Here is a 13,197-nt window from a genome sequence, read left to right as displayed (position 1 = left end):
GTAATGGGAGTAACATTGGATCAACGTCAATACTTTAGGGATTACCGCCTGACACAAAAAGGGAAACTATTATGGGATCAAATTCATATATTGAATTGGTATGCTAGGCAACTATGCTTGAGATATGATTATACTTGTTGCTCTAAGGTGAAGGCTCCACACCTTCCCTTTTCATGTGAATTTAATGATAATGAAACCTTAGCTTCTTATGCTAATGGTATATATGATTACTATGATGTGGAACAAATAGAAGAATTTGTTGCTGTTATGGGTGCTTATGAAATTGAATCTATGTTTAAAGAGTTTGAAGATTTTGATGATGCTATTTATAGACTTGAAAATTTAGCTATCCTGAAATATTGTTATGAGAATTATGAATACAATTACGAAATTAATGCGCTTATTAAGAAAGTCTCCGCTGTCCAAGAAGAGACTACTATTTTGCAGGAATCTATGGAAGAAGAAATTGATGAAACTATGAGCTCATTGGATGAAAGAGATGATGAGGAGAGCGAAGAACAAAAGGAGGAAGAGCGGATTAGCTACCCGTGCCCACCTTCTAATGAGAGTAACTCTTCAACTCATACATTGTTTAATCCCCCTTCGTGCTTACCGAAGGATGATTGTTATGATCCCATTGATTCTCTTGAAATATCCCTTTTTGATGATGCTTGCTATGCTTGTGGCCAAGATGCCAATATGAATTATGATTATGGAGATGAACTTGCTATATTTCCTTATGTTAAACATGAAATTGTTGCTATTGCACCCACGCATGATAGTCCTATTATCTTTTTGAATTCTCCCGACTACACTATATCGGAGAAGTTTGCACTTATTAAGGATTATATTGATGGGTTGCCTTTTACCGTTGCACATGATGATTTTGATGAATATAATATGCATGTGCTTGCTGCTCCTACTTGCAATTATTATGAGAGAGGAACTATATCTCCACCTCTCTATGTTTTCAATATGATAAAATTGCAAGAAACTGTTTATACTATGCATTGGCCTTTACTTTGTGTGCATGAATTGTTCTTTTATGACATGCCGATGCATAGGAAGAGAGTTAGACTTCGTTATTGCATGATATATGTTACTTTGTGCTCACTACTAAATTATAAATCATTGTTAATTAAAATTGGCTTTGATATACCTTGGGATCCGGGTGGATTCATTACTTGAGCACTATATGCCTAGCTTAATGGCTTTAAAGAAAGCGCTGCCAGGGAGACAACCCGAAAGTTTTAGAGAGTCATTTATTTCTGTTGGGTGCTTTTATATAGTTTAAAAACAACAAAAATAAAGAGGGGAACCCAAAACTTTTTCAAAAAGGAAAGCGAAAGTGAGAAAGACAAGCATTGTTGAAGTGGGAGCTAGCCTTGAACTTTGTTCATGCTCACGGAAACTTTGTGAATCTTGATTACAGAAACTTTTCAATAAAAATAATTATCCTTGTATTATAAAAATAATGTGCCAAGGTTTGCCTTTAGGATGTTTACATTTGCTTGATGGTTTGTACGGTGCAGGACAGAAACTTTGGCTGTAGTGCGCGATTTTACATTTTTAGCTGGAACGTCAAATGGTTCTGATTCTTTTTGCACTGTCTTCCTATACAAATTTTTTATTTTTCCTAATTTTGGTAGAATGTTTCAAGTATCAGAAGTATGGTGAATGTTCAGATTATTACAGACTGTTCTATTTTATACATATTCTATTTTTGATGCATAGTGTGCTTGTTTTGATGAAACTAACAATTTATATCAGTGGATTAAGCCATGGAAAAGTTATATTACAGTAAACACAATGCAAAAACAAAATATGAATTGGTTTGCAACAGTACTTAGAGTAGTGATTTGCTTTATTATACTAACGGATCTTACCGAGTTTTCTGTTGAAGTTTTGTGTGGATGAAGTGTTCGATGATCAAGAAGGTCTCGATGTGAGAAGAAGGAAGAGAGGCAAGAGCTCAAGCTTGGGGATGACCGAGGCACCCCAAGTAAATATTCAAGGAGACTCAAGCGTCTAAGCTTGGGGATGCTGGGAAGGCATCCCCTCTTTCTTCAACAAGTATCGGTATGTTTTCGGATTCGTTTCGTTCATGCGATATGTGCAATCTTGGAGCGTCTTTTGCATTTAGTTTTCATTTTTCTTTTATGCACCATGCTGGTATGAGATAGTCCTTGGTTGATTTATAGAATGCTCATTGCACTTCACTTATATCTTTTGAGTATGGCTTTATAGAATGCTTCATGTGCTTCACTTATATCATTTGAAGCTTGGATTACCTGTTTCTCTTTACATATACAACCGCCATTTGTAGAATGCTCTTTTGCTTCACTTATACTTGTTAGAGCGTGGGCATATCTTTTGTAGAAAGAATTAAACTCTCTTGCTTCACTTATATCTATTTAGAGAGATGACCGAAATTGGTCATTCACATGGTTAGTCATAAAATCCTACATAAAACTTGTAGATCACTGAATATGATATGTTTGATTCCTTGCAATAGTTTTGCGATATAAAGATGGTGATATTAGAGTCATGCTAGTGGGTAGTTTTGGATTGTAGAAATACTTGTGTTGAGGTTTGTGATTCCCGTAGCATGCACGTATGGTGAACCGTTATGTAACGAAGTCGGAGCATGCTTTATTTATTGATTGTCTTCCTTATGAGTGGCGGTCGGGGACGAGCGATGGTCTTTTCCTACCAATCTATCCCCCTAGGAGCATGCACGTAGTACTTTGTTTCGATGACTAATAGATTTTTGCAATAAGTATGTGAGTTCTTTATGACTAATGTTGAGTCCATGGATTGTACGCACTCTCACTCTTCCATCATTGCTAGCCTCTCCAGTACCGCGCAACTTTCGCCGGTACCATAAACCCACCATATACCTTCCTCAAAACAGCCATCATACCTACCTATCATGGCATTTCCATAGCCATTCTGAGATATATTGCCATGCAACTTCCATCATCATCATATACATGACTTGAGCATTCATTGTCATATTGCTTTGCATCATCGTAAGATAGCTAGCATGATGTTTTCATGGCTTGTCCGTTTTTTGATGTCATTGCTGAAGGAAATATGCCCCAGAGGCAATAATAAAGTTAATATTTATTTCCTTATTTCATGATAAATGTTTATTATTCATGCTAGAATTGTATTAACCGGAAACATAATACATGTGTGAATACATAGACAAACAGAGTGTCACTAGTATGCCTCTACTTGACTAGCTCGTTAATCAAAGATGGTTATGTTTCCTAACCATAGACAAAGAGTTGTTATTTGATTAACGGGATCACATCATTAGGAGAATGATGTGATTGACTTGACCCATTCCGTTAGCTTAGCACTCGATCGTTTAGTATGTTGCTATTGCTTTCTTCATGACTTATACATGTTCCTATGACTATGAGATTATGCAACTCCCGTTTACCGGAGGAACACTTTGTGTGCTACCAAACGTCACAACGTAACTGGGTGATTATAAAGGAGCTCTACAGGTGTTTCCAAAGTACATGTTGGGTTGGAGTATTTCGAGATTAGGATTTCTCACTCCGATTGTCGGAGAGGTATCTCTGGGCACTCTCGGTAATGCACATCACCTAAGCCTTGCAAGCATTGCAACTAATGAGTTAGTTGCGAGATGATGTATTACGGAACGAGTAAAGAGACTTGTCGGTAACGAGATTGAACTAGGTATTAAGATACCGACGATCGAATCTCGGGTAAGTAACATACCGATGACAAAGGGAACAACGTATGTTGTTATGCGGTCTGACCGATAAAGATCTTCGTAGAATATGTAGGAGCCAATATGAGCATCCAGGTTCCGCTATTGGTTATTGACCGGAGACGTGTCTCGGTCATGTCTATATTATTCTCGAACCTGTAGGGTCCGCACACTTAAGGTTTCGATGACAGTTATATTATGAGTTTATGAGTTTTGATGTACCGGAGGAGTTCGGAGTTCCGGATGAGATCGGGGACATGACGAGGAGTCTCGAAATGGCCGAGACGTAAAGATCGATATATTGGACGACTATATTCGGACATCGGAAAGGTTCCGAGTGATTCGGGTATTTTCGGAGGTACCGGGGAGTTACGGGAATACGAGGAAGAAGAAATGGGCCTTAGTGGGAAGGACCAGGAGGTGGCGCGCGCCCCTCCCAAGCCCAGTCCGAATTGGACAAGGGATTTGGGGCGCGGCCCCTCTCTCCCTTCCTTCCCCTCTTTCCCCCTTTCCCCCCTTCTCCTAGTTGGACTAGGAAAGGTGGAAACCTACTCCAACTAGGAGTAGGAATCCTACTCCTCCTTGGCGCGCCCATAAGGGCCGGCCGGCCTCCCCCTTGCTCCTTTATATACGGGGGCAGGGGGCACCCTATAGACACAAGTTGATCCACGTGATCATATTCTTAGCCGTGTGCGGTGCCCCCTTTCATCATAGTCCTCGATAATATTATAGCGGTGCTTAGGCGAAGCCCTGCGACGGTAGTACATCAAGATCGTCACCACGCCGTCGTGCTGACGGAACTCTTCCCCGACACTTTGCTGGATCGGAGTCCGGGGATCGTCATCGAGCTGAACGTGTGCTAGAACTCGGAGGTGCCGTAGTTTCGGTGCTTGATCGGTCGGGACGTGAAGACGTACGACTACATCAACCACGTTGTGCTAACGCTTCCATTGTCGATCTACAAGGGTACGTAGATCACACTCTCCCCTCTCGTTGCTATGCATCACCATGATCTTGTGTGTGCGTAGGAATTTTTTTGAAATTACTACGAAACCCAACAGTGGTATCAGATCCTAGGTTTTATGTGTTGATGTTATATGCACGAGTAGAACACAAGTGAGTTGTGGGCGATATAAGTCATACTGCTTACCAGCATGTCATACTTTGGTTCGGCGGTATTGTTGGACGAAGCGGCCCGGACCGACATTACGCGTACGCTTATGCGAGACCGGTTCTCCCGACGTGCTTTGCACAAAGGTGGCTAGCGGGTGACAGTTTCTCCAACTTTAGTTGAACCAAGTGTGGCTACGCCCGGTCCTTGTGAAGGTTAAAACAGCACCAACTTGACAAACTATCGTTGTGGTTTTGATGCGTAGGTAAGATTGGTTCTTGCTTAAGCCCGTAGCAGCCACGTAAAACTTGCAACAACAAAGTAGAGGACGTCTAACTTGTTTTTGCAGGGCATGTTGTGATGTGATATGGTCAAGACATGATGCTAAATTTTATTGTATGAGATGATCATGTTTTGTAACCGAGTTATCGGCAACTGGCAGGAGCCATATGGTTGTCGCTTTATTGTATGCAATGCAATCGCGCTGTAATGGTTTACTTTATCACTAAGCGGTAGCGATAGTCGTGGAAGCATAAGATTGGCGAGACGACAACGATGCTACGATGGAGATCAAGGTGTCGCGCCGGTGATGATGGTGATCACGACGGTGCTTCGAAGATGGGATCACAAGCACAAGATGATGATGGCCATATCATATCACTTATATTGATTGCATGTGATGTTTATCTTTTATGCATCTTATCTTGCTTTGATTGACGGTAGCATTATAAGATGATCTCTCGCTAATTATCAAGAAGTGTTCTCCCTGAGTATGCACCGTTGCGAAAGTTCTTCGTGCTGAGACACCACATGATGATCGGGTGTGATAGGCTCTACGTTCAAATACAACGGGTGCAAAACAGTTGCACACGCGGAATACTCAGGTTATACTTGATGAGCCAAGCATATACAGATATGGCCTCGGAACACGGAGACCGAAAGGTCGAGCGTGAATCATATAGTAGATATGATCAACATAGTGATGTTCACCAATGAAACTACTCCATCTCACGTGATGAACGGACATGGTTTAGTTGATTTGGATCACGTGATCACTTAGAGGATTAGAGGGATGTCTATCTAAGTGGGAGTTCTTAAGTAATATGATTAATTGAACTTAAATTTATCATGAACTTAGTCCTGGTAGTATTTTGCAAATCATGTTGTAGATCAATAGCTCGCATTGTTGCTTCCCTGTGTTTATTTTGATATGTTCCTAGAGAAAATTGTGTTGAAAGATGTTAGTAGCAATGATGCGGATTGGATCCGTGATCTGAGGTTTATCCTCATTGCTGCATAGAAGAATTATGTCCTTGATGCACCGCTAGGTGACAGACCTATTGCAGGAGCAGATGCAGACGTTATGAACGTTTGGCTAGCTCAATATGATGACTACTTAATAGTTTAGTGCACCATGCTTAACGGCTTAGAATCGGGACTTCAAAAGACGTTTTGAACGTCATGGACCATATGAGATGTTCCAGGAGTTGAAGTTAATATTTCAGGCAAATACCCGACTTGAGAGATATGAAGTCTCCAACAAGTTCTATAGCCAAAAGATGGAGGAGAATCGCTCAACTAGTGAGCATGTGCTCAGATTGTCTGGGTACTACAATCGCTTGAATCAAGTGGGAGTTAATCTTCCAGATAAGATAGTGATTGACAGAATTCTCTAGTCACCATCACCAAGTTAGTAGAACTTCGTGATGAACTATAGTATGCAAGGGATGACGAAAACGACTCCCGAGCTTTTCATGATGATGAAATCGATGAAGGTAGAAATCAAGAAAGAGCATCAAGTGTTGATGGTAGACAAGACCACTAGTTTCAATAAAAGGGTAAAGGGAAGAAGGGGAACTTCAAGAAGAATGGCAAGCAAGTTGCTGCTCAAGTGAAGAAGCCCAAGTCTGGTCCTAAGCCTAGACTAAGTGCTTCTACTGCAAAGGGACCGGTCACTGGAAGCGGAACTGCCCCAAGTATTTGGCGGATAAGAAGGATGGCAAAGTGAACAAAGGTATATTTGATATACAGATTATTAATGTGTATTTTACTAGTGTTCGTAGCAACCCCTCGGTATTTGATATTGGTTCAGTTGCTAAGAGTAGTAACTCGAAACGGGAGTTGCAGAATGAACAGAAACTAGTTAAGGGTGAAGTGACGATGTGTGTTGGAAGTAGTTCCAAGATTGATATGATCACCATCGCACACTCCCTATACTTTCGGGATTAGTGTTGAACCTAAATAAGTGTTATTTGGTGTTTGCGTTGAGCATGAATATGATTTGATCATGTTTATTGCAATACGGTTATTCATTTAAGTTAGAGAATAATTGTTGTTCTGTTTACATGAATAAAACCTTATATGGTTACACACCCAATGAAAATGGTTCATTAGATCTCGATCGTAGTGATACACATATTCATAATATTGAAGACAAAAGATGCAAAGTTAATAATGATAGTGCAACTTATTTGTGGCACTGCCGTTTAGGTCATATTGGTGTAAAGCGCATGAAGAAACTCCATGCGGATGGGATTTTGGAATCACTTGATTATGAATCACTTGATGCTTGCGAACCATACCTTATGGGCAAGATGACTAAGACTCCGTTCTCCGGAACAATGGAGCGAGCAACTGACTTATTGGAAATAATACATACTGATGTATGTGATCCGATGAGTGTTGAGGCTCGCGGCAGGTATCGTTATTTTCTGACCTTCACAAATAATTTGAGCAGATGTGAGTATATCTACTTGATGAAACATAAGTCTGAAAAATTTGAAAAGTTCAAAGAATTTCAGAGTGAAGTGGAAAATCATCGTAACAAGAAAATAAAGTTTCTACGATCTGATCATGGAGAAGAGTATTTGAATTACGAGTTTGGTCTTCAGTTAAAACAATGTGAAATAGTTTCACTACTCACGCCACCTAGAACACCACAGTGTAATGGTGTGTTCGAACATCGTAATCATACTTTATTTGATATGGTGCGATCTATGATGTCTCTTACAGATTTACCGCTATTGTTTTGGGGTTATGCATTAGAGACAGCTACATTCACGTTAAATAGGGCACCGTCTAAATCCGTTTGAGATGACACCGTATGAACTATGGTTTAGCAAGAAACCTAAGCTGTCATTTCTTAAAGTTTGAGGTTGCAATGCTTATGTGAAAAAGTTTCAACTTGATAAGCTCAAACCTAAATCGGAGAAGTGCGTCTTCATAGGATATCCAAAGGAAACTATTGGATACACCTTCTATCACAGATCCGAAGGCAAGACTTTTGTTGCTAAATTCGAAAACTTTCTAGAGAAGGAGTTTCTCTCGAAAGAAGTGAGTGGGAGGAAAGTAGAAAACTTGATAAGGTAATTGTACCTTCTCCCTTATTGGAAAGTAGTTCATCACAGAAATATGTTCTTGTGACTACTACACCAATTAGTGAGGAAGCTAATGATGATGATCATGTAAGTTCAGATCAAGTTACTACCGAATCTCGTAGGTAAACCAAAGTGAGATCCGCACCAGAGTGGTACGGTAATCCTGTTCTGGAAGTCATGTTACTAGACCATGACGAACTTGCGAACTATGAGGAAGCGATGATGAGCCCAGATTCCGCGAAATGGTTTGAGGCCATGAAATCTGAGATATGATCCATGTATGAGAACAAAGTACGGACTTTGATGGATTTTCCCGATGATCGGCAAGCCATAGAAAATAAATGGATCTTCAAGAGTAAGACGGACGCTGATAGTAGTGATACTATCTACAAAGCTAGACTTGTCGAAAAAGGTTTTTGACAAAGTTCAAGGTGTTGACTACAATGAAATTTTCTCACTCGTAGCGATGCTTAAGTCTGTCCAAATCATGTTAGCAATTGCCGCATTTTTATGAAATCTGGCAAATGGATAAACAAAACTACATTCCTTGATGGATTTAAAGAAGAGTTGTATATGATGCAATCAGAAGGTTTTGTCAATCCTAAAGGTGCTAACAAAATATGCAAGCTCCAGCGATCCATCTATGGACTGGTGCAAGCATCTCGGAGTTGGAATATACGTTTTGATAAGTTGATCAAAGCATATAGTTTTATACAGACTTGCGGTGAAGCCTGTATTTACAAGAAAGTGAGTGGGAGCACTACAACATTTCTGATAAGTATATGTGAATGACATATTGTTGATCGGAAATAATGTAGAATTATTCTGCAAAGCATAAAGGAGTGTTTTGAAAGAAGTTTTTCAAAGAAAGACCTCGGTGAAGCTGCTTACATATTGAGCATCAAGATCTATAGAGATAGATCAAGATGCTTGATAAGTTTTTTCAATGAGTACATACCTTGACAAGATTTTGAAGTAGTTCAAAATGGAACAGTCAAAGAAAGAATTCTTGCCTGTGTTACAAAGTGTGAAGTTGAGTAAGACTCAAAGCCCGACCACGGCAGAAAATAGAATAAGAATGAAAATCATTCCCTATGCCTTGGCCATATGTTCTATAAAGTATGCCATGCTATGTACCAGACCTATTGTATACCCTACACTAATTTTGGCAAGAGAGTACAATAGTGATCTAGGAGTAGATCACTGGACAGCGGTCAAAATTATCCTTGGTGGAATAAGGATATGTTTCTCGATTATGGAGGTGACAAAAGGTTCGTCGTAAAAGGGTTACGTCGATACAAGTTTTGGCACTGATCCGGATGACCCTTAGTCTTCATCTAGATACATATTGAAAGTGGGAGCAATTAGCTAAAGTAGCTCTGTGCAGAGCATTGTAGACATAGAAAATTGCAAAATACTTACGGATCTGAATATGGCAGACCCGTTGACTAAACTTCTCTCACAGGCAAAACATGATCACACCTTAGTACTCTTTGGGTGTTAATCACATAGCAATGTGAACTAGATTACTGACTCTAGTGAACCCTTTGGGTGTTGGTCACATATCGATGTGAACTATGGGTGTTAACCACATAAAGATGTGAACTATTGATGTTAGATCACATGGCGATGTGAACTAGATTATTGACTCTAGTGCAAGTGGGAGACTGAAGGAAATATGCCCTAGAGGCAATAATAAAGTTATTATTTATTTCCTTATTTCATGATAAATGTTTATTATTCATGCTAGAATTGTATTAACCGGAAACATAATACATGTGTGAATACATAGACAAACAGAGTGTCACTAGTATGCCTCTACTTGACTAGCTCGTTAATCAAAGATGGTTATGTTTCCTAACCATAGACAAAGAGTTGTTATTTGATTAACGGGATCACATCATTAGGAGAATGATGTGATTGACTTGACACATTCCGTTAGCTTAGCACTCGATCGTTTAGTATGTTGCTATTGCTTTCTTCATGACTTATACATATTCCTATAACTATGAGATTATGCAACTCCCGTTTACCGGAGGAACACTTTGTGTGCTACCAAACGTCACAACGTAACTGGTGATTATAAAGGAGCTCTACAGGTGTCTCCAAAGGTACATGTTGGGTTGGCGTATTTCGAGATTAGGATTTGTCACTTCGATTGTCGGAGAGGTATCTCCGGGCCCTCTCGGTAATGCACATCACCTAAGCCTTGCAAGCATTGCAACTAATGAGTTAGTTGCAAGATGATGTATTTCGGAACAAGTAAAGAGACTTGCCGATAACGAGATTGAACTAGGTATTAAGATATCGACGATCGAATCTCGGGCAAGTAACATACCGATGACAAAGGGAACAACGTATGTTGTTATGCGGTCTGACCAATAAAGATCTTCGTAGAATATGTAGGAGCCAATATGAGCATCCAGGTTCCGCTATTGGTTATTGACCGGAGACGTGTCTCGGTCATGTCTACATTGTTCTCGAACCCGTAGGGTCCGCACGCTTAAGGTTTCGATGACAGTTATATTATGAGTTTATGAGTTTTGATGTAACGAAGGAGTTCAGAGTCCCGGATGAGATCGGGGACATGACGAGGAGTCTCGAAATGGTCGAGACGTAAAGATCGATATATTGGACGACTATATTCGGACATTGGAAAGGTTCCGAGTGATTCGGGTATTTTCGGAGGTACCGGGGAGTTACGGGAATACGAGGAAGAAGCAATGGGCCTTAGTGGGAAGGACCAGGAGGTGGCGCGCGCCCCTCCCAAGCCCAGTCCGAATTGGACAAGGGATTTGGGGCGCGGCCCCTCTCTCCCTTCCTTCCCCTCTTTCCCCCTTTCTCCCCTTCTCCTAGTTGGACTAGGAAAGGTGGAAACCTACTCCAACTAGGAGTAGGAATCCTACTCCTCCTTGGCGCGCCCACAAGGGCCGGCCGGCCTCCCCCTTGCTCCTTTATATACGGGGGTAGGGGGCACCCCATAGACACAAGTTGATCCACGTGATCATATTCTTAGCCGTGTGCGGTGCCCCCTTCCACCATAGTCCTCGATAATATTATAGCGGTGCTTAGGCGAAGCCCTGCGACGGTAGTACATCAAGATCGTCACCACGCCGTCGTGCTGACGGACTCTTCCCCGACACTTTGCTGGATCGGAGTTCGGGGATCGTCATCGAGCTGAACGTGTGCTAGAACTCGGAGGTGCCGTAGTTTCGGTGCTTGATCGGTCGGGCCGTGAAGACGTACGACTACATCAACCACGTTGTGCTAACGCTTCTGTTGTCGATCTACAAGGGTACGTAGATCACACTCTCCCCTCTCGTTGCTATGCATCACCATGATCTTGCGTGTGTGTAGGATTTTTTTTGAAATTACTACGAAACCCAACAATTGCTACGCTAGATCATTGCACGTCCCGGTACACCGCCGAAGGCATTCATATAGAGTCATATCTTTGTTCTAGATATCGAGTTGTAAGTAAATAAAAGTGTGATGATCATCAATATTAGAGCATTGCCCCAGTGAGGAAAGGATATAGAGACTATGATTCCCCCACAAGTCGGGATGAGACTCCGGACTTTACAAAAAAATAAAAGAGGCCAAAGAAGCCCAAATTAAAAAAAGAGGCCAAAGAAGCCCACCAAAAAATAAAAAAAAATAAAAAAAATGAGAGAAAAAGAGAGAAGGGGTAGTGCTACTATCCTTTTTCCACACTTGTGCTTCAAAGTAGCACCATGTTCTTCATATAGAGAGTCTCTTGAGTTATCACTTTCATATACTAGTGGGAATTTTCATTATAGAACTTGGCTTGTATATTTCGGTGATGGGCTTCCTCAAATGCCCGAGGTCTTCATGAGCAAGCAAGTTGGATGCACACCCACTTAGTTTCAGTTAGAGCTTTCATACACTTATAGCTCTAGTGCATCCGTTGCATGGCAATCCCTACTCACTCACATCGATATCTATTGATGGGCATCTCCATAGCCCGTTGATACGCCTAGTTGATGTGAGACTACTCCTTTTTGTCTTCTCCACCATCATATTCTATTCCACCTATAGTGCTATGTCCATGGCTCATGCTCATGTATTGCATGAAAGTTGAAAAGGTTTGAGAACGTCAAAAGTATGAAAGCTTGGCTTGTCATCAGGGTTGTGCATGATGCGAATATTTTGTGTGGTGAAGATGGAGCATAGCCAGACTATATGATTTTGTAGGGATAACTTTCTTTGGCCACGTTATTTTGAAAATACATGATTGCTTTATTAGTAGGCTTGAAGTATTATTGTGTTTATGTCAAATGATAGACTATTGCTTTGAATCACTCGTGCCTTAATATTCATGCCATGATTAGATATGTGATCAAGATTATGCTAGGTAGCATTCCACATAAAAAAATATCTTTTTTATCATTTACCTACTCGAGGACGAGCATGAATTAAGCTTGGGGATGCTGATACGTCTCCGTCGTATCTATAATTTTTGTTTGTTCCATGCCAATATTATTCAACTTTCATATACTTTTTGGCTTATACTATTTTTGGGACTAACATATTGATCCAGTGCCCAGTGCCAGTTCCTGTTTGTTGCATGTTTTTTGTTTCGCAGAAAACCCATACCAAACGGAGTCCAAACGGAATAAAAACTGACGAAGATTTATTTTGGAATATTTATGAATTTTGGGAAGTGGAATCATCGCGAGACGATGCCCGAGGGGGGCACGAGGTAGGGGGGCGTGCCCCAGGGTGTCAGGCGCGCCCCTGACCCTCGTGGCCACCCTGTAAGGCGGTTGGAGCCCTTCTTTTGCCGCAAGAAATCTAATATCCGGATAGAGATCATGTTAAAATTTCAGCCCAATCAGAGTTACGGATCTCCGGAAATATAAGAAACGGTGAAAGGGAAGAATCTGAGAACGCAGAAACAGAGAGAGACAGATCCAATCTCGGAGGGGCTCTCGCCCCTC

Source organism: Triticum dicoccoides, chromosome 3A (assembly GCF_002162155.2).
Source record: "Triticum dicoccoides isolate Atlit2015 ecotype Zavitan chromosome 3A, WEW_v2.0, whole genome shotgun sequence".
In the NCBI taxonomy this organism is placed as follows: Eukaryota; Viridiplantae; Streptophyta; class Magnoliopsida; order Poales; family Poaceae; genus Triticum; species Triticum dicoccoides.
The sequence above is the reverse complement of the archived record's forward strand: the minus strand, read 5'-3'. Positions refer to the sequence as shown.